The 19,748-nt window shown below is 39.5% G+C and overlaps 1 protein-coding gene across 1 annotated transcript in view; it reads right to left on the bottom strand.

Moving 5' to 3' along the window:
• LIMCH1 (LIM and calponin homology domains 1) overlaps nt 1–19,748 on the bottom strand; it is a 111,976-nt gene that overhangs the window by 81,555 nt on the left and 10,673 nt on the right. The window contains 1 exon segment of the mRNA XM_026847119.1: nt 17,979–18,048. The gene's annotated coding sequence lies outside the window, so the exon portion shown is untranslated.

The raw sequence follows: 19,748 nt of genomic DNA, 5'->3' as shown, positions 1-19,748 counted from the left end.
GCTGAACAGGAGCCAGCAGTGTGCCCAGGGGGCCAAGAAGGCCAATGGCATCCTGGCTTGTGTCAGCAATAGCGTGGCCAGCAGGGACAGGGAAGGGATCTGACCCCTGTACTCGGCACTGGTGAGGCCGCCCCTCGATTCCTGTGTTCAGTTTTGGGCCCCTCACTACAAAAAGGACATTGAATGACTCGAGCGTGTCCAGAGAAGGGCAACGAAGCTGATGAAGGCTCTGGAGCACAGGTCGTACGGGGAGCGGCTGAGGGAACTGGGGTTGTTTAGTCTGGAGAATAGGAGGCTGAGGGGAGACCTCATCGCCCTCTACAGCTCCCTGAAAGGAGGTTGCAGAGAGCTGGGGATGCGCCTCTTGAACCAAGTAACAAGCAATAAGAGGTAATGGCCTCAAGTTGCACCAGGCAAGGTTTAGACTGGATATTAGGAAGCATTTCTTTACAGAACGGGTTGTTAGGCGTTGGGATGGGCTGCCCAGGGCAGTGGTGGAGTCCCCATCCCTGGAGGTGTTTAAGAGTCAGGCTGACATAGCGCTGAGGGATCTGGTGTAGTTGGGAACTGTCAGTGTTAGGTTAATGGTTGGACTGAATGATCTTCAAGGTCCTTTCCAACCTAGATGATTCTGTGATTCTGTGATCAGATGCAACCTGCCATAGGACCTTTGGGATGGAGTAGGGCTAGTGGAGAAGGAAAATAAGGAAAATCCTGTGCATCATAAGCCTCTCCACCTCAAAAGGTACCTGACCAGCATAATCTATTATGAACCAACTGAGGTAATTTAAAGCATAATTGCTGCACCTGCATGCACATTCAGAGATAACTATCTGAAAAAATACTGTAGTGAGCACTACAGGCTGTTTCGAGTTCTCCTCTCTCACTACATCCAAAGCAGATGGCAAGGACAAAAAAGCAGTAACTGGAAATTGGCAATAGTGAGGTTTACACCCAATGCTTTTCTAATACAAAAGAACCTAATTAATCATAGACACAAAGCTGTATTAGAGTTACAGCCTCAGTTCTTACTTTCCCCTGGTCATTCATCAGCTGTCTTCCTACTCGGGCACTTGATTTCATTCAAGGTGTACAATCCCAGAAATACAGGATTTTTATAAAAATATGTGCACAATGAATCTCATTTGAAAAGTTTTGCTGCATCCAGCTGTATTGAACTAGCTGAGAACAAAACTTTGAACATCCAAGGCCAGAAAACAACTGAAATTTTGTATAATGTATTTTTAAGGTTTCAAACTGTAAAGGTACAAAAGAAACTGTTACCTAAAATTTAAATCAATTTGATGTGAAACCTCTGAAAGTGAATATATGAGCACCATCTGGCAGACTAATTACACTTCTAATTGCAACAGCTTCTATTAACATGACTTTACTTTCTTGCCCCTTTCTTTTATGTAGTATGTCCTCCTTTGCCTACTTGGACTTCTCTCAGCAAAGACAGCAATCTGCTATGCAAGAATCAGGATACTACACAGCCGGAGCTGTTGGAGGGCCTCTGCGTCCCAATGTCCAAGTTCAACTGCTGTAGGTTGGCCTCAAAAGATGCAAGAAAGCTGCCTGTGGGGGCCAGGGGCCTGGCAGTAGCTCTTCAAATCAGACCAAATCTTTGCTCCCCAAGGCAAACAGCAAAATAGTGAAACTGCCAAGGAGAACTCATTCCTGCTCAGTTCATGACCTCTGAAAAAAAAAAAAAAAAGCAACAAATTCCATTTCTCCTTTCAAATTAAACATCTACTCTTTGTTGCCAAGGAATATGTTTTAATAATCTGTGGTGTTCAAAGTTTGATAAACATCAGAAATCTCTTTACTGCTGTTACATGATACCTGACATAAATTTTCCCCCCACTCACAGCTCTGCATTTTCATGCCAACATTACTTAAAACATACTGGACTTCTTTAATGTACAGGTTGGAGCTTCCTTGCAAGTACTTCTAAAAGAAGCTGTTCAAGTCTAAAACCACTTTTTAAAAATTTTTTATTTTAATTGGCTTTTTGTACTGAATGAAGTTTCAGCACGTCCCAGTTGAAAAACCTACATTATTGTTTTTACTTCCAGTAAAAAAAAAAAAAAAAAAAAAAAAAAAATAGAAAGCTTTCAAATTTAGAAGCCTAGAATGATTTTGGTGAGGAATAAGAAAGAGAAGAAAATCAGTACTTTTCAATTTGCTGCAAGTACATTTTACAGACAACCAAAATATCTGTTCAAAAAGATGCTAAGTAAATCAGTGTCTATTCTTAACTTTGACCACATATAGTGTAACAGCCTAAAGTACTAAATACCACAACATTCAATCCATGTTATCTGTTGTTTCTTTCTCAGATTTGAAAACATACCTTTATTGTCTAGGTAGAATGGCCATAACTGTCAGTCATCTTGATATCACCAGTTTGGAATTTTTTTTATGGTAAATATTCAAGGCAAAATAAATACCCAATAGTTTGGCAGTGATTTCTTTTCAACCTCTTTTCAGCCATCAGTAAAGCTTATGCCAGATATAATTCAAGAACTGGAACAATTATTCCAGTATTCTGGGGGTATGCTTTACTGATGGTTGAAAAGGTAGCTGCAAACTCAGATGGACTATGCAGAATAGCCAGTTACTACTGTTGGTTAAGTCTATAGAGGCTGTGCAAACAGGCCTTTGAAGGACCATTTGGAAAGCAAGATTCATTGATTACGTCTGGATGCCATAATTGCTTACAGTTGTGAAGACTGAGCTTTTGGGAGGAAAAAAGTAGTACAATAATACAATGCATTTAAGAAGCAGAATTTCTTCAACTTTATGGGCATAAAATAAATTATTAAAACAAGAGGGAAAGAAAGGAACTCTTCTTTAATACAGGGTATTCCCATTGCAAGGATTTCTCCCAGCTCTTTCACAATGTCTTGGTTCTGGTTCCTTTGGGCAGCAAAATATAAAGGATCCCTCCTACAGGAGAGACATTCCTGTCCTTCCATTTACTGTTAACACAGTGGAGGTGTATTTGAGCCATACTTCTGCTACATCCTCTCTCCCCAAGGAATGCACAAAGCAACAAGGTTAGGAAGATGAATACATGCATCATACCAAGTCTTAGGAACTGGAACTAAGGAGTGAATATGGCAGACATAGTTTATCACATTTGTTGGCAAAGGGAAAAGGTTGGGGAAATAAATCAGCTATCACTGATAATTTATTTCTAAAATTTCAGTTTATACACTACCTTCTGTCCTAACCAAACTTGAGATCACCTTTTGTCTGTAGAGGAAAACAGCGAAACCATGCTTATAATTCAGCTTACCTAGGTATAACCAGTGGCTCCTGCTCAGAACAGTCACAAATAAGGCTAGCAGAGATGCTGATGCAAAATCAAACAAGAAGCTTCCAACTCTTCACCTGCTACTTCTGAAAACCTTCACAATTTAAAGTCACATTATATAGATCAAGGTAAAACTTAGTGGATGAGAGGAATAAAGGAATAAGGGGTCAGAAAGGAAAGGAAAGGAAAGGGTCATAAAGGAAAAGGGTCAATTTATAGCAAGTATGAATTTTTGCATTCCTCGACACAGGGGCTTGAAGTTCAATTAGTTGATCAGAGAGAGGTATATCTAGACAGCAGAACCAGTAGAGTCCAGCAAGATGGCCAGGCTTCACAGGCCATGAAAGCAGCTGTACTAGCTCCAAAGTCAACAAGAAGCCACAAGCAATTTAGCTGATTTAAAGCACTGCAGAGCCCCAGTCTCCAGCCAGCTCACGTCTCCAAAGCACTCCCGCCGGTGCAGATTTCTGGAGAATGCAGTGTTACACATGGCTACTCAAAATCAGCTCAAGGCCAATGGGACTTACTGGCTTTGGCAAGCACCTCTACACTGCCCTTCCTAGTGACTGAGGAGTGTTCATCAGACATAGTACTGCCTTACTCAAATGCATGGACCCAGCTGAGGCTCAGCACTGCACTGAAGCTCATCAGCCCTTAAATCTGGAGATCCAGCTAAGAGCTACCTGGGGTTTACAAGGTCAAAAGATGTAGCAACATCCAAAAACAGGGGCTACAGAGCCATGCAACCACATTAAGCGATGTGAGAACACTGTCCAAACTGCTGCACTAGAGCCCAACCACCCAGGGGGTAGCAGACACTGAGCACACATGCTCTTTCTATCTATGCATATACAGCCCTGAGCTGCACAGGGGCTTCAGCTTGCCCCGTGCTCTGCACATGACTGCAGAGAGCCTAGAGAGTCAGCTAGCACATGAGCAGCACCCACTTTCTGGGGCTTTTTGGCTACCTGGAAATCCCTAAATGTGCTATGTTGCACTGCCAGGCTGATCTCATGGTTTTGGGCCACTTGCCCCCAAATGGGAAAGGTGCTGGCGTCAAGCAGCTCTCCTGCAAGAGCTGTCCTGTGGCTGTGCCAAGCCAGGGTGATAGATGCTGCTGCCAAACCCAAGAAGGCTGTTCAGTGAGTTGCCCACACCCACAACACAGAGGTTATCCAGGGTTTTCCATTCTCTGCCATATCCCAGACTCCACCTTCCATTATCCTGAATAGAGCAGTTGACTGTTTTTCCTCTTATTTACTTCCCATCTGCTTCCTAACCTCAGTCTGACACTTTCATTCCTCCAACTTGTATTGTAAAGTTATAAAGGACAAGAATATTTGTACACTGTTATACAAAGGGAGTAAATCATACTGGAAGCTGTGATGGAGAATGCTGACCACAATCTTTGAAGTTCTTGGTCTGCAATTTGCTTACGTTATAGTTTGTACGCAGGCTTAAGTGCTGGATTAGTAATATCGCTCACCAAAGCTCAGCCAAACAAAATTTAATAGGCGAGGTGAACTACTCTTGTGAAAATAAGCTATCTGCAAGAATTTTTAATGCAGGTAAGAGAACATCAAGAACTCACAGTTCGTCAAAGAATAGGTACCAGTCTGGAATCCAAGTAGTTTCAGTTCTCTAAATTCATATTTTAGAAAGTAAATTTTAATCAGGATTTGGTGGCTCAAGAGATTGGGTAATAGTATTTAAAAAAGCAAGCGATTAATCTCTGATCAACCAGAGGGTAAGGACTAAAGAGCATTTAAGGTCTCAAACACCCCTGGGAACTAGCCAACTTAGTCTAACACTGTGGGTGCTGACTCTAGTCAGATTTTGGGCTTTGTATTTTCTCACGCACTGTCCTCATGCTTACGAGTAGCATGAATGTCACTAGAACTACTCCATTATCCTCCCCAAATTCTGCATTAGAGTTATGCCTGTGAAGCGCCAATGACTGTTAGATCCCAGGTTTGCTGGTAACACTGTGCTGACAAATACCTTGTTTCTCTGATTCCTTTCTAACTGCATCTATGTGTTGTTTCTTAATTACATGCTTTCGAAGGCAGACTTCAGATGTCATATAGCGTCTACCATTAAAAAGGATGAGGAGACTCATACCAATAAGTTGATACTTCGCAGGAAAACAGATTTTGATTGATGCCGACTGTATCGTTTAAAGATGTGAGATGTTCAGAAATTGAGGCCAGGCATATCTAAGATACAGATCCTAAACTCCCTTCAAACTAATCGTAATATTGGATTGACTTTTGTTCTTTTGATTGTTTTAGACAGAATGAAAGAACAAGTAACAACTGGTGTGATACTGCTGAAGATAAAGTATCACCCATTCTAATATAATTCTAATACCTTGCTTACTCAAATTTTTGCTTGACTGCAACACTTCTCCAAGAGAATGTAATTATCTTGCTTCTTCCTTGTCTAAAGTTTCTAGTCCACTGAGATATCAGATTACACCCAGTCCCTATTCAGCATTGTAAAAACAAAATACAGGCGTCCACACTAAGAAGGAAGACCAAAGTAGCCTGACTGCTTCTCAAAAAACCCAGAACAAAACAAAACCCAGCCTCCTATGACAAACTTTGTCAATGTTTCTTTTTTACATAAGTCTGTTACTAAACCTGGCTTTAGTAATGAATTTTATGTGTTCTTTTGGTGCACATTATTTATTTACTCACTTCTCTTTGCCTCTTTATAGGCTTTTATTAAAGCTCTGACAGAACTCTCTGGAGACCATTCAATTTGATTTACCAGTTTGCAACTAGTTTTGTCAATGATTGATGCAATTCCTGAATTTGTCATAATTTGCTTTATGAAATGTCAGAATATACACTGTTTCCAATACACAGTATCAAGCCTGTAATACTAGTATGTTTTTAAAAAAAAAAAAAAAAAATTGCGTGTATTTTCTTTGAAAATAAACAGCACAGCAAAAAAACATGTCTGCGTCTGATGTATATGACACTGTCAGGACATTTCAAGTTATGCTTTTCATGCAGTTGTTATGGCTTAAGAAGAAACTACTGTCTGACCTCTTTAGGGGTAACAGGAGAAACTTAATGAAAGGAAACATCCGAGAATTGTACAAAAAGAACTTTTTTTTTTCCCTGTTTCTTCATATGTCAAGTAAAAGCTGCATAAATTATTTTCCTAGATCAGAAGTTGACAGATTTTATTAGCTTGTGCTACTGACCTGTGCAGACAGTTTTCTGGCACAATATTCACAACTTGTTTGCAGTATCACCTCAGTTATCCAGAATTTCTTGTTATCCCCACAAGGGTCAAATTCCTGACATGTATTAATTACACTGAAAATTGCCCTGGATTACTTGAAACCTCAAATAACTGAACCTATTCACCATCCTCCCTTTTAAATAACAGAGGACATACTGTAGAGTGGTGCTAATACTTTATGGCTGATCCCTGTAACTCCAGAAATTAATACACAAGCGTCACACTTCTGATCTAGCAGATCTGTCAGCCTTGGTCTGAAAACCAGGCTCAAGAGGCAGAGAGTGTTTATAGTGTGGCTGTGGGCTGTGGGGGAGGAGATAAGAAGGACAGGAAGGTCAAAACCAAAAACCACTGACCAGCATTCCTGATCCACGCACTGCTGGCCAAGGAAACTGAGCTGCTTCACAGTTCAGCCTTCCCTAGTTGCCAAAATGACCTTGGATCCCTCCCATAGTCAGCCAAAGACTAGCTGCTGCCTGCACAGTAAATACATGTCCCACTGACACTTGAGCTTTTACAGTTCTGTCTACTGGGCTCCATCTCCTCGTGCCTATCATTGGGCATCAGGCCTGCAGCTTCTCCCTGAAGGTGCTCATCAAGCAGCTTTCCAGGAGCATTTATGACTCTATTATCAGGGCTTGAATGCAAAGATGAGGATGCAAAGACCTACTGGCAACTCACACATTCAGCCAATGGTAGGTATTAGCTCCAAGATCCCTAATACTGTTGCTAGGCAGGAGTGGTAAAGTTAGGATTGGTTTTGGAAAAAACAGCAAGCCTCTTTCCAACCAAACTAGAAACAGTATTCAAAGAACAGCAGTGGGCCAGCTTTCATTAAGAGAAGGTGTTAGAAATATCCAGGCATGCTTGGTAACACCCGTGGGATTTGTTGGCTATGCAGCCAAGCTCCACAGCACCCAACCAACCCAACAGTTATAAAAGGCAAGAATCAAGAGCACCAGCAGCCCAGGCTATCAATTTAAGGTCTGTAGTTTGTTGCCCCACAACAGGTGCAAAGATAAGGCTCACATCTGACACTCAGTTCAACATGCCTCCCAACACACCAACATGACTTTGCAATACACCAAGTCAAATAACATCTCTCTAGCTGTTGCAGTAAAAGCATAGCAAATAATACCAGCATTACCACTAAAAGGGAAAAGAAAGGGGAAGGAAGAAAAGCATAATGTTTACCATTGGCCTTATGGGGAAACACAAGCTTGATTCTAAACTGTGCATGAGAACTAGCACAGTTCAAAGAGAAAAGATGCAGTGATGAAGGAATGTACAGAATGGACTGAAAAAAAGCTGTGCTGAACTCAGTACACACTTGGATGCATGCACACATTTAGCAAGTTCAATACACTCTCTTGAAAAGTCTGAAAAGAGAACTCCTTTTCATATGTCTCACAGTAATAAATCAGTGCACACTATTGCCCCAAACTGACATTGGCCATCTAAGTAACAGTGCTTTCCGCATGAAGATGAGGAGGCAGAAACAAACAAAGAAGTGGCAATAGAAAGGACTTTAACAGGACACCAGATAGCCAAGGACTGCCTCTGTACTGCAATATTAATTTTCTAGACCCTTAGCTATATTGCTAACCTAGAAATGAATGTGTAATTCTCCTACTAAACTGCGGGACAAATTTCCACATAGCATCACAAGGCTGTTCAGCTTTCAAAAGGTTAATAGTTAATGGCTTTGACGTCCCTCAGTCAGATAGTTCAGCTTACCACCATATTTTGCCCAAGCAATTAACCAAGCTGCTTCCTCTGCAGCATTAATTTTAACAGGTTTACAATAGTATCATTAGACCTCTGGACATTTAAGAGGAAGTGCATTACAATTGGAAAGCATTGTGCCAAGCAGGAAGCGAGTGGCTTTAATCCAGGAGCACTGAAGAATGCAGAAGGCAAGGAGACTTCAGTGTCACATATTACAGCCTCTATGAACTCTTGACCACAGCACCGGACTGCAAAATTTTACTGGGCTCTTAAACCAAAGAAATCACTGTGCACCAATCTAGTTTTCCACTAGTTTTCCTTTTCGCTTGTTTGCTTTAAGCCAGGGAAACAACTGCAATGTGATCTTTGGAGCGAGACACGTTCCATCATCTGCATTCAGCACGTAGGCTCCTGCTAGCAACATGCACATCATCTGACAGAAATCCACTTACAGTGCCCGGAAAGGTTTTCAGCGTAGAAACAGTACGAACAGTTGCTAGCAGACGTAAACTGCAACAGACTTCACCAAGTTGATTCACAGCCAAGAAGGGGATTAGAGACAGGATTCTTCTGTCACCGTCTTCAGCCCAAGGGCCCGGGTCACAATAGACCACTGCTAACTCATGCTTGCTCCGCTTTTCACAGGAGGAGAAGGTAATAGGAAGCTTGAGCCTCCCTGACCCATTTTGAGGTGGCAGATCTGTCAGTCTGATCACATTGTGGAAACTTTTGCTCCCAGGGACTTGTCAGGTTAAGAGCTATTGGGAAGGCACACTCCCCTTTTACATTTGTCCTGCTACTGTTATCTGATTATCAACATTCTTTAGATTGTATCACATTGATTTTATGTGCATCAGCACCTTGTATGTTGTAAAAATTCAAGGTAGCAGCAAAGACAGCAAATATTCTTACTCTGGTCAACCCCATTTACACTGAATTTAGTTTTCACTCTCTCAAATAAATACTGGCATCTAACTGTTCCCTGGAGCAGAGGCTACATGTCACTGAAAAAAACTGTTGAGGATCAGAGTATTTATAGCACAGACCTACAGACTCCAACCTGTGAGAAGCTTTCCAGAATTAGGGAGTGAGAGTACTACTAAGTATAGTTTTAAATACAGACAACATTTAAACAAGGGATTTCAGAGTAAGACTTTCCCAAGTTCCCACATCCTTCGATTTGGGTCAATAACTTAAGGGTTGCACTTAAGGATTAAGCTCCCTAGCCGCAGTTTCAGAACTACTTTAAACCAACTGAATGACACCTCCTTCACCAACTTGGTGAGCCTCTTCCCTCCTGCCCGCACTCCTGCTCATGCAGTTACATGCTGTAAAATGGAGAAGGGTATTTTTCAGCCAGATCAGTTGCCCACTCCAGCTAATAACCATATGAGTGCTAGTGCTAGCATAGCAGGTGTAGGAAAGTCAAATTCAGAGCAGCTGAAAGCAACCATAGCCTCAGGTCTAGCTTTTCTTGTTAAGGATAAAAGCTGATACATCCTATAGCCTCAAGGCAAGGATAGTAGCTCTGTTTATTTTATATGTACTGGCCTAAATACATGCAGTGCACCAGCTCAGTGCTTCTTTCTATATCCTCACTGGCAAACTAATAGATTTTGCAACAGAAGTTACCAAAGATTGCCGGTGCCTGAATACAACTCCAACAGTGCCACATTCATCACAGTGCACAGCCAACACATTCGCAGACTCAGGGCATCCAACTCCTCCACTGAAAACTCCTGAAGATGGTACACACCTCCAGAGCATGCAGTATTTGCCCAACTATTAAGAGAAGTCATAAGCTTCAGCAGTGGGATCTGTCCTGGAGAGTTTAAGTCATTCTACTCAGGAGGCCTTTAGTTTCTAAGACAACAGTTTGAGGAAGGCACAGGATTCCTCACTTCATTTACTGCAGCCCTATGCAACATAGCAAACGGCATTTTGTCTGTTAGACTCTGTTTTTTTCTGATACTTACAGATACTTTAAGATCATTCTTCAAAAGCTTGCCGTTTCTGAAATAGTCATTTAACCAAAGTCAGTAAACCAACATAATGCAAGTCATGGCTGAACTTGCAGAAGGACATTTTAGGATCTGAAGGCAAATTTAAAAATTAATCTAGTGGGCAACCTGCATTTTCCACGGGTACAAAATGAGCTCCTCCTGGAAGCCAGCTGCCCTCCCCACCCCGAGGAAAGACTCTGTCATTTATAGTAAAGGTTAATACCATGATAAGGGCAAGTTCACATTTCAGCTGCCTGGCATTAGGGCTTCAACAGCAGCAATGTTTTTCTTTATACCATTTTCATATGTTATCTCTGGAATCCTTTACTTTATTAGACCTCCTATGTAAAAAAAAAAAAAGAAAAAAGTAAACAATCATTACATTAAGCTTTTATTTATATAGTTTTATAAATAACATATTCATAACATATGAAGTCACTTGACAGCCTCAGAACAGGTAGACTGTTTGCTTTTAATCAGGCACTTTTTCTGAAGTGCGGTAATTGGCTCTCCCTTCTCAAGTCTGGGCAATAAAATGGTATGTGTGTAAAACAACCAACCAAAAAACTACAAAAAAGATTCTCTGCAGTGACCATTCTTCTCTTGGTTTTAACACAGAAAATGTTCCCCTTACCTCTGGATTTGCATATTAACATTTTAAATTATTCAATGTGAATAAAGCTGATTAGAAACCTACTGATTAAAGCCATGGGTGAAGACTCAAATTGGGAAAGCAGTCTAAAAACAGACTGTGAATGACACAGGAATGCCTGTGATATTTTTGTAAGTGTTATTTATTATTTGTATTAACATACTGTCTAGGAGTCCTGGCCATGTAGCAGGACTCATGGGGTGAGGTGTAGACAAAAACAGACTAGCAGATGATCCTTGCCACAAAGAGCTTACACATTATTAGCATTTGGACAAACCAAGTCATGACATTCTCAGCAGTAGAGCTCAGCAGGCTCAGGGCACAGCTTAAGCTGACTGAAACCACTGCACCTTTGAATCCTAACCAGTCTAGTTTGGGAACATCTCTCAACAACATGACAAAGTTTGCATCTGTCCACAGCAGCTATGGTTCACAGCTGTCCTTCACGTGTGTCCTACAACCCTTACCCATCCTGGCTGGTGCCATCCTGACCCAACAAGGAAACCGTTCAGTGCACTCTGGGTGCTAAATGAGATTCAGCTTATAACAAGGGACAGAATCCTGGCAGAAAGAGACAGTTTCCTGAGCATGATGAGTAGTGGTCCCAGCCAACAAACAGCTTAGCTTAGTGAGTGCACTGTAAGCTCTGCAACTAAGGAAGCATCCAGAAGAAGAAGGGACTTCAGGGCCAGCAGTGAGGTTGGTCTGCAGAAGCCCTGGCCGAGTGCTGGCTGGGGCCAGTGATTCAGAAAGCACACAGAAACCTGGGAGGGATCAATAACAGCCAATTCAGAAGCAAATGAGATGTCACTCACTTCAAGTTTCACCTCCAGCCATCATAAATGCAACACTCCAGCTGGTAGCTGAGGACAGAAGGGACCAGTCATGGATGTTAAGGACAGGTCATGAGCCAGAGGGGGATGATGAAGACTACTCACTTCTCTGAGGGTATGCTTTATAGTTAAACACAGCTAAGACCATCAAAAGCAAATAAATGACGTGGGGTCATTTACCTCCCTTTGGGGTTTTTGATAGTTCATGTCTTATTAGTTTCCTATTATTTCAGCCTCTCTTACATCCATACATCAAGTCAGAGTTCAAACTTGGAAGCCTGGACAACATAGGCTGAATGAAAGTGCAGCAGTGGAATACGTCTCCAGCACATATGCTACTGTCAGATCGATGATTAGTTTCCAGCATCAAAAGTATGAGAGATTTGGAGCCAAACCCAACACCAGAGCAAACACATCCATTTCAACCAATAAAATACTAAATGAGATGCCAGAGTTGTGTTTTGCATTTGACTCACTAGTTTTTCTCTAAATGAGAGGAGAGCAATGCTTTCTGGACAGCATGTGCATAGTTAATTGGAAACAATAAAAATCTTCAATCCAGTATGAAATAAAACCAGCTGAAGTTCAATGTAAAACTTTAGATTTTATTGGTTTGCATTTGATTTTTTCCCCACGAATGCTGCTTCCTCTATGCTTCCTGACAAATTTGAACCGATGGCTGTTTTCCTCTTCTGTGATGAATTAACTACAGTGTCACTGTAGATTGTTCCACATAGACTCTGGTTACAAAGAGCTTGGATAAGAAACACCTGCTAGTTTACTTTTGCATTCTTCACAAAACTTAAAAATGTTTGTGAGTACAGCATACAACTCAATCCGTTAAGCAGGAATTTTATAAGGTAGCTCTGTCCAGCTCAGATCACACCAAAACAAACAGGCAGGAAAATCTAAATTAATAATAAATTTGAAGTCAGAGTCTAGAAAGCTGGGAGGGTAAAAAAACTAAACAACACAAGCATAAAGGGCACAATGGATACAAGCCATTTCTTTAAATTATGCTATTGTTTTAGTGAAGGGATTCAATACATATTACTGTACATGATGAGCCAAAGCACACAGTGCTGCTCCGAACCACTGACCAGACCCTATGTATTGTTTTAGTCAAGTATTCAGATATTAGAACTGAAGGCAGGCACGGGAGATGTCTAGAAGCCAATTACCATTTAGCAAGGAAGAGCCACAGAAACTGTGGCAGAACAGTTTGCACAGCATTTTGCTATGATGTTGACATTTTGCTTTCCATCAATATTCACAAAAATGCTTTTGGATGCAAGTGACAAGAACTTATTGCTTTTAGACAGTTAGGAAATTTTGCTTCTGTTTACTTCATGTGTACCACAACTTACACAGCAAGGCTTTTTTTATGGATACAATTGTGCTAGCAAATGAATTTGTCCAGCAGCAAAAAATACAAAATAAGGAAACAGAATTTCTCGTGTATTATGAATATTATAGATATATTTATATTCATACTACATATTATGCATATTTATTATATTACAATATATAAATATATTATTATATATAAATATTATATAGTTATTTATAATATATGTAATTAGATACATATTTTTTATATATATTACAATAGGAGCAGGCTCTTTCCATAAAGTATTACAAAGAATTAAAGTGAGAGTAAGAAACTAAAAGAAAAAATGAGAATATAATTTTTTAAGGAAAAAAAAATTGTAACAGTGAAGTATGAGTGGAAAGAGTGATCAAAATAATTCACATCAGTTGAAGTTCCATGTATTTCTCTATTTTCTCTATTTTTAATTCTGTGAAATACACTATACTGTATTTGGGTCTTGTAATTTTATTTTCACATTCTTATCTGCATGAAGAAAAAAGATCTCATTTGCTGAACTTAATTAGAAGCACAGTCTTCTGAAAGCTAACACAATGCTGAAATTTCTTTGGGACATCATACGACTTAAAAAAAACAAACAAACTGGAGTTTATGCAACAGCACAGCATAAAAACAAATTACCAGCACCAGCAGACAGGTAGCTATTCTTAATACGGTTCGTAACAAGTTCCCAGAGAACACTTTGCCAAGAGAAACTTCCTAGAAAAATAATCACAGAAAAAAATATCCCCTTGTTTTCAAAGGAACAAGCTTTTTTAAACAGCATGTTACAGTTTTATTCATCTTGGTGCTATGACCATGCAACCAGGTGACTTTTGCAGAGCTATTTTTTCCATTGCTAAATCATACAAATGCCACAAAGTTGAGGACCGCACACAAGCTGAAAACGGGATGCCACAGTAAACACATTTTTATTCAGTAGTACTGAAACATGAGCCAAGATCCAAGCTAAAGTTCAGCCCTCCAACTTTGTCTTGACTACTTCCTACTATTATATGTGAGATTCTTTCACACAGCCTCTGAAGTAAGTGTCTGAGCTCCTGTGGGGATTGTTCAAGGAACTGAAGTAATGCTATAAACTCTCCTAAACCCTGTCAAACAAAAGATAAGGCAGAAACCTTTTATTTTCTCACAGAGTGACATTATTCAGGGGCAGGAAGCAAAACCTAGACATTTTTCTGAGGAAAAAAGATAGTCAACATACAGTGGTTAGCATTACAGAGCAAAGCTTATCTACAATGATGCTTGAAATTTTTTATTTCTGTAGAATTAATTATATAATATGGTATAGTTGTACAAACTTGCAGTTAGTAGAAACCTTAAAAATTAGTTGTTCCCACAATGGACATCATACAAAAATGAAAGAAACAAACAGCAACTCACTGAAAAAAATGGCTGGTTTTGTAAAAAATCACTTACACATTAATTATATTCATTGTACTCTAATAATCCACCTTTGTAAGACTTCTGCAGCTTCAGATGGTCTTGTAATTAATAACTCAGCCAAAACTTTTCCATTCTTGAATAATTAAATACATGAAATGATGCTTCTGGAAAGCTGACAGTCTTAAAACTAAGATTTCAGTATCAATATCTCACATGAGAAAATTTCTTCTGGCAACACAGCTCTTTCAGCAAAGCCTGTTATTCCTACCTAGGTTTAATATGTTCTTTGGATGTTTTGTGAATTTGCTTTTTGGTGGGAGCATTAGCTTTCTGGATTAATGAATACTGAACAGGAATGTAAATCTGAATACCAAACCGTTGGTCCTATGCTTTATTTCATTAAAGCAATGTATCATTTCTGCTGTGATAACAGAAGCAGTTGGCACTTACAGAGATCAAAGCAAATTACAAACAAGCCTGCCAAGCTGAACATATGTAATTCTATACATAATGCTGCATACAATCCACATCCTGACTTAGATTTGCAACTAGACAAAGATAATCTTTGTGTATTTATATGGCCTGTTCTTAGTTCAGTGGTGTGCAGATCCTCGAGTCCTTACTTTAACACAACAACACTGTAACCAATAAATTTTGCTTACATGACTGGTGTTCTGGTATAAAAAAGGTCTGCAACTAAGCCATTCCCTCTTAAACCACATGAGGAAGTCACTGGTAAGAATTTCAGAATAACCGCAGATTCATCTAGCTTTAAACATCAGGAAAAGTTTAAAGAATTCAGTCTGTCAACACTAGACCAGTTATACATAATACTTCACAGCAGTGTTATGAGAAGTCACTCAAACATGAGACATAGGCAAAATTTTATACCTGATAATACTCCCAGGTGAACACCTCAGCATGTCTCTGATACAGGCTTCAAATTTACTATTGCTTTCCTTCAAATAGAGCATACTTCATTTGTCGTTACAATAACAAAGGAGAAAAATAAAGTATCATCTGGAGAATTAGACTCAATTTGACATTTTGTAGAGCTACATAATACAGGACTATTTGTGTGTCCAGTTGTTAAAGATGAAACAGAAGGCAGTTTGAGTATTTCACAATTACTCGTAAGTTTTAGCTCCAACTCTGTAAAAAAGAAAACCTACCTATTGCCTCTACTAGTAAACTAAACACTTATTCTATCCACTTCCATGAAGAAATGAATTAATTCTGTTATTATTAAGTTACACTTTTTAGGCAGCAGCATCTGGGAGTCCAAAGGCATGTATCTCAGACAAGGCAGAAAAAGTACTGAAGTTTTCACAGTATTTCTATGTGTGCTGGAGGAAATCACACTCACTGGGGTGAAATAACTGGAAAGAAGTAACTATATACTATGTCAAGTCAACCAAAGCTAAAATAATAAAGGAAAATTGGCAATAAATAAACAAACTAAATGTCCCTCATATGTGGTCAACTAACTAGAAGGTATAACTGCTTCTGGACTATAGTGTCGCTATTTTAATTTTTTTTTCAGACACATGTACATGGTACAGGCAAGAGAAAAGAGAAAGACACATCCTCATACATACTCCTGATGTCTGTACTTTAAAATAATACATCACAAATATGCGTAACAGACTAGAATATTTGATGATTTAAATTCACATGCAATCCTTAAAACAGCCACTTACTACCCTAAGTAAAAATGGCAACGAAGTCAGCAGATATGGGAACCAGACACTTTTGAAAGCAAGGGGACATTTTGATGGCTTGCTTTCTTTGGAGCAAATAATTCACAGAACTAGTAGAAGAACACCCAGTGGTAACGTTCAAGAAGCCAGAAGCACCAGTGAACTTTTTTAATAGACTAAGTATTCATTAGGAAAAATATTTAGGAAAGTAATTACTAAAGATAAGTAGAGGACACAGGTACAGAAGTAAAAAAAGTCACTTTCCAACACAAAAAAGTATCTGCTATCTGCTGTATCATCAATAGTCTGAAAACCGCTTTTTTTGGTAATGCTTTGAAGATACACATCTTTCAAGAGAGATTTATCTCAAGGAATGAGAAAAATACACACACATATTACTTTTTCTATGTCCCTCCTATTGCAACCACCTTACCTTTGGGATTTGACATATGAATAAGAAAAAAAACAGTATAATTCAATATCATCTTCTTAAAACAGTCATAACAAAAATTGAGTCTTTCCTGAAAGGGATCCAAGGAAAAGAAAACCGCACTACTGGTATCTTTTGCAGCTGTTTATATGAGATATTCCTTTCAAATAAGACTGTGTAGGAATAAAACTGGATGGGTTTTAGAGGCAAAAGTCAGGCACACAAGGAAACTTTAGAGAAAGGGTGGTGGGGATCACAAATGAAATCCTAAAACTAGACAGTATTCATGCAGAAATATGCCTGTCAATCTACAGGTTGAAGGACCCAGCCTCCGAGGGCATGTAATAAGATTACAGAACCACTTGAAAAATAAATGTAAAGGTTTCTAATACACTGAAACTTTTTAATGTGGTTTATAGAAAGGGATGTTAACCTCAGCTATCAACAAGTAATACATTATGAATCTTGCACAACTAGAGTTGAACGTAAGCTAAATGTGAGTGGTGCCAGAACAGAAAGGAACCACATATATATATATATATATATATGGTCTAAACAGACCATATATACTATATATAAATATTGGTCTAAACAGAGGATGGCCACCTTCCACTTGCTCATGGGTCCTTTTATTCCCAGCCATATCTCAAGGTAAAATCAATACAGCCATGTTTCTATGTGGCTAATCCTGTTAGACCCAAAATCTGTTCATACCCCCACCTCCTTCCCCAGCAGCAGGCACAGGACTGTGCCACCCCTTGAGGTGACCTCCTGAGAGCTGTCAGCATGTCCTCTGCGGTCATCTTCTTTTATAATAGATTTTGGCTAACTTTTACTCTGCTCCAAAAGTCAACATGAAACAGTTCCCTAGATAGTTGCGCAGTGAATGTTATCTGCAGACTGTGGTATTTTGAGGAAAGAGAAAATGAGACAAAACACACAAGTTTCCAGAAAACTATCTTTCTGTGGTGATAGCTTCTAACACGTGCATTCCAGTCTTTCTAAAGCTAGCACCACAATTGAAGGATGACATACAACCAAGAAGATATTCTTCCTCTAAAAATATACTCTGCCTCTTGAATACTGCCCACTTCTGATGAAAAGACTGGAAGGTCTTAAACTGACTAACCAGAGAGTTCAGATTTCAGAGAGACTGTCCGAATTTAGCAGGTTAGTAGAGTTCAAATTACAAAAATAATTGTTATCTGAATCACACAGTCATAAAATTAAGGTGCAAAAAGCACCACTGAAAAGATTCCTTTCCACTTGTTATACTCACCAAGCCTGCAATGGGGGTCGGTAGCCTATTGATCTTTTTTACCAATCCCGGCTTTATTGCATTCAGCAACCTGTTACAAGAAAAGAGTATTCATGAGTGGTAAGTCACAAAATCCAAATTACCAAACACTTGTCCACAGCTCATAGGGATTTCAGTATGACTAGAAAGGAAGAGTCTTTCCTTTCTCCCCTCTTGAAAACACATGTGTACCAAAGTTCCACCACTGCAATGAAGAAAGACTAGGACGAAAAATAACCACAGCACAGTACTTGAAGAATATTTATTTTATATTTTAAATTGATCTAGATCACATCAGTCTTAACAGGGTCTGAATGAACTTTGTCATACCAGTCTGCGCCTGTTGCCTGGAGGCAGGTCATGCCTGGAAAGGCCTGAGAGCAGAAACCCAGAATACATTTGAGTATCACCACAGCTTGGGAAGCACAGTCTGGCAGTTTCTGCACTGCAGGAAAGTGAGAAAGGACATATGCTTCATGGCCCATCTGCTTTTCTGCATCTATACTTAAAATTAAACACCATCCTTCCATATGTTATGGAGAAGGGAGGTCCCCATAAAACATAAATGTGAGAAGACAAATAAAAAGGGAGTCCAGAAAAACCTACCTCATCATGAAATGATCATTAAACCAGTGATATCACAGTTGAACACTGTTCAGTGCCCAAAGATTAGCAATTCCCCCAAACAAAGTTCCCAACCACCCGTGAACATGCTATGAGAAGCGCTGACATGGCTCATTGTTAGAATATTCCAAAAAGTGACCAAGCCTCTAAAACTGGGGAATTTTAATTATAAAATCCTGTTGCAACAAACACTGTTTCTTTACCACCCTTCTCACAAGAGAAAACCCTTATGCCTTTTATTCAAAGGCAAATTCAACCAGTCCCATCCATTGGGAAGATCATCAGGTCAAGACACTTCCTTCAAATTCAAGATCTTCAAAGAGAAACAGAGATGTCTATGCTAATTTAAAAATCTAAAAATAAGAATAGCCACTACGGAAGACAGGAATCTCACTTTGTTCTGACACTGTCTCCATTCAAGAACTGACTCTTCTGGCAGCCTACTGTGATGGTAACATTATATTTAATATTTGAGAGGTCTGGCTAAGAAGTTTATCCTAACTAAAAGCACATTCCTTTCAACTAAAAGTTAACAGTCTGTGGTTGTTTCCAACTCCCTGCTTCTGAGCTAAGGTAACATGAGGTGTGCCACTCCTATAGGCTCCACCAAGAGCCATCTCTGTAGTGTCATGTTATTTACTGCTGGATTCCTTCTTAGGACTGTGACAGTTAGCAAGCTCATTAAGGAGTCCATCCCTCCCAGGGGTGGATACCTAACGTTGAAATGATTGGTTTTCCTCACCTCCTCCTTTTTCTCCCTGAAAAGCACATAGGTTGGGTCTCTGCAATTACTTGAGAGAACAGGGGAGCAGAATGGGATACACTATTCTAAACATTCTCTGTGATCACAGTTAATAAAGCTTCTGTTCAACCTGTCCCAAATTGTGCTTGTGTTATTACACACTTGGAGTTCCTACATCTCCAACACCACCATAATCAGGAGTAGCAACAAACCCAATGTGAATGACAGTTTTTGGAGTTGGGGATATTTTCTTGATCTTCTTGCAGTCAATATCTCTGTAAGCCAAGCTCATATAGATTGCTGTACTATTCCTGCCTTCTGCTTAAGGTAACACTATTATGTCCTAAAAAAAAAAAAAAAAAAATGTAGAGAGTGATGAGGTCTCC

The sequence above is a fragment of the Athene cunicularia genome, assembly GCF_003259725.1.
Source record: "Athene cunicularia isolate RWA chromosome 4 unlocalized genomic scaffold, athCun1 chr4_part1, whole genome shotgun sequence".
Taxonomy (NCBI): domain Eukaryota; kingdom Metazoa; phylum Chordata; class Aves; order Strigiformes; family Strigidae; genus Athene; species Athene cunicularia.
Note: the sequence above shows the minus strand (reverse complement) of the source record. Positions and strands in the feature narration are given on the sequence as shown.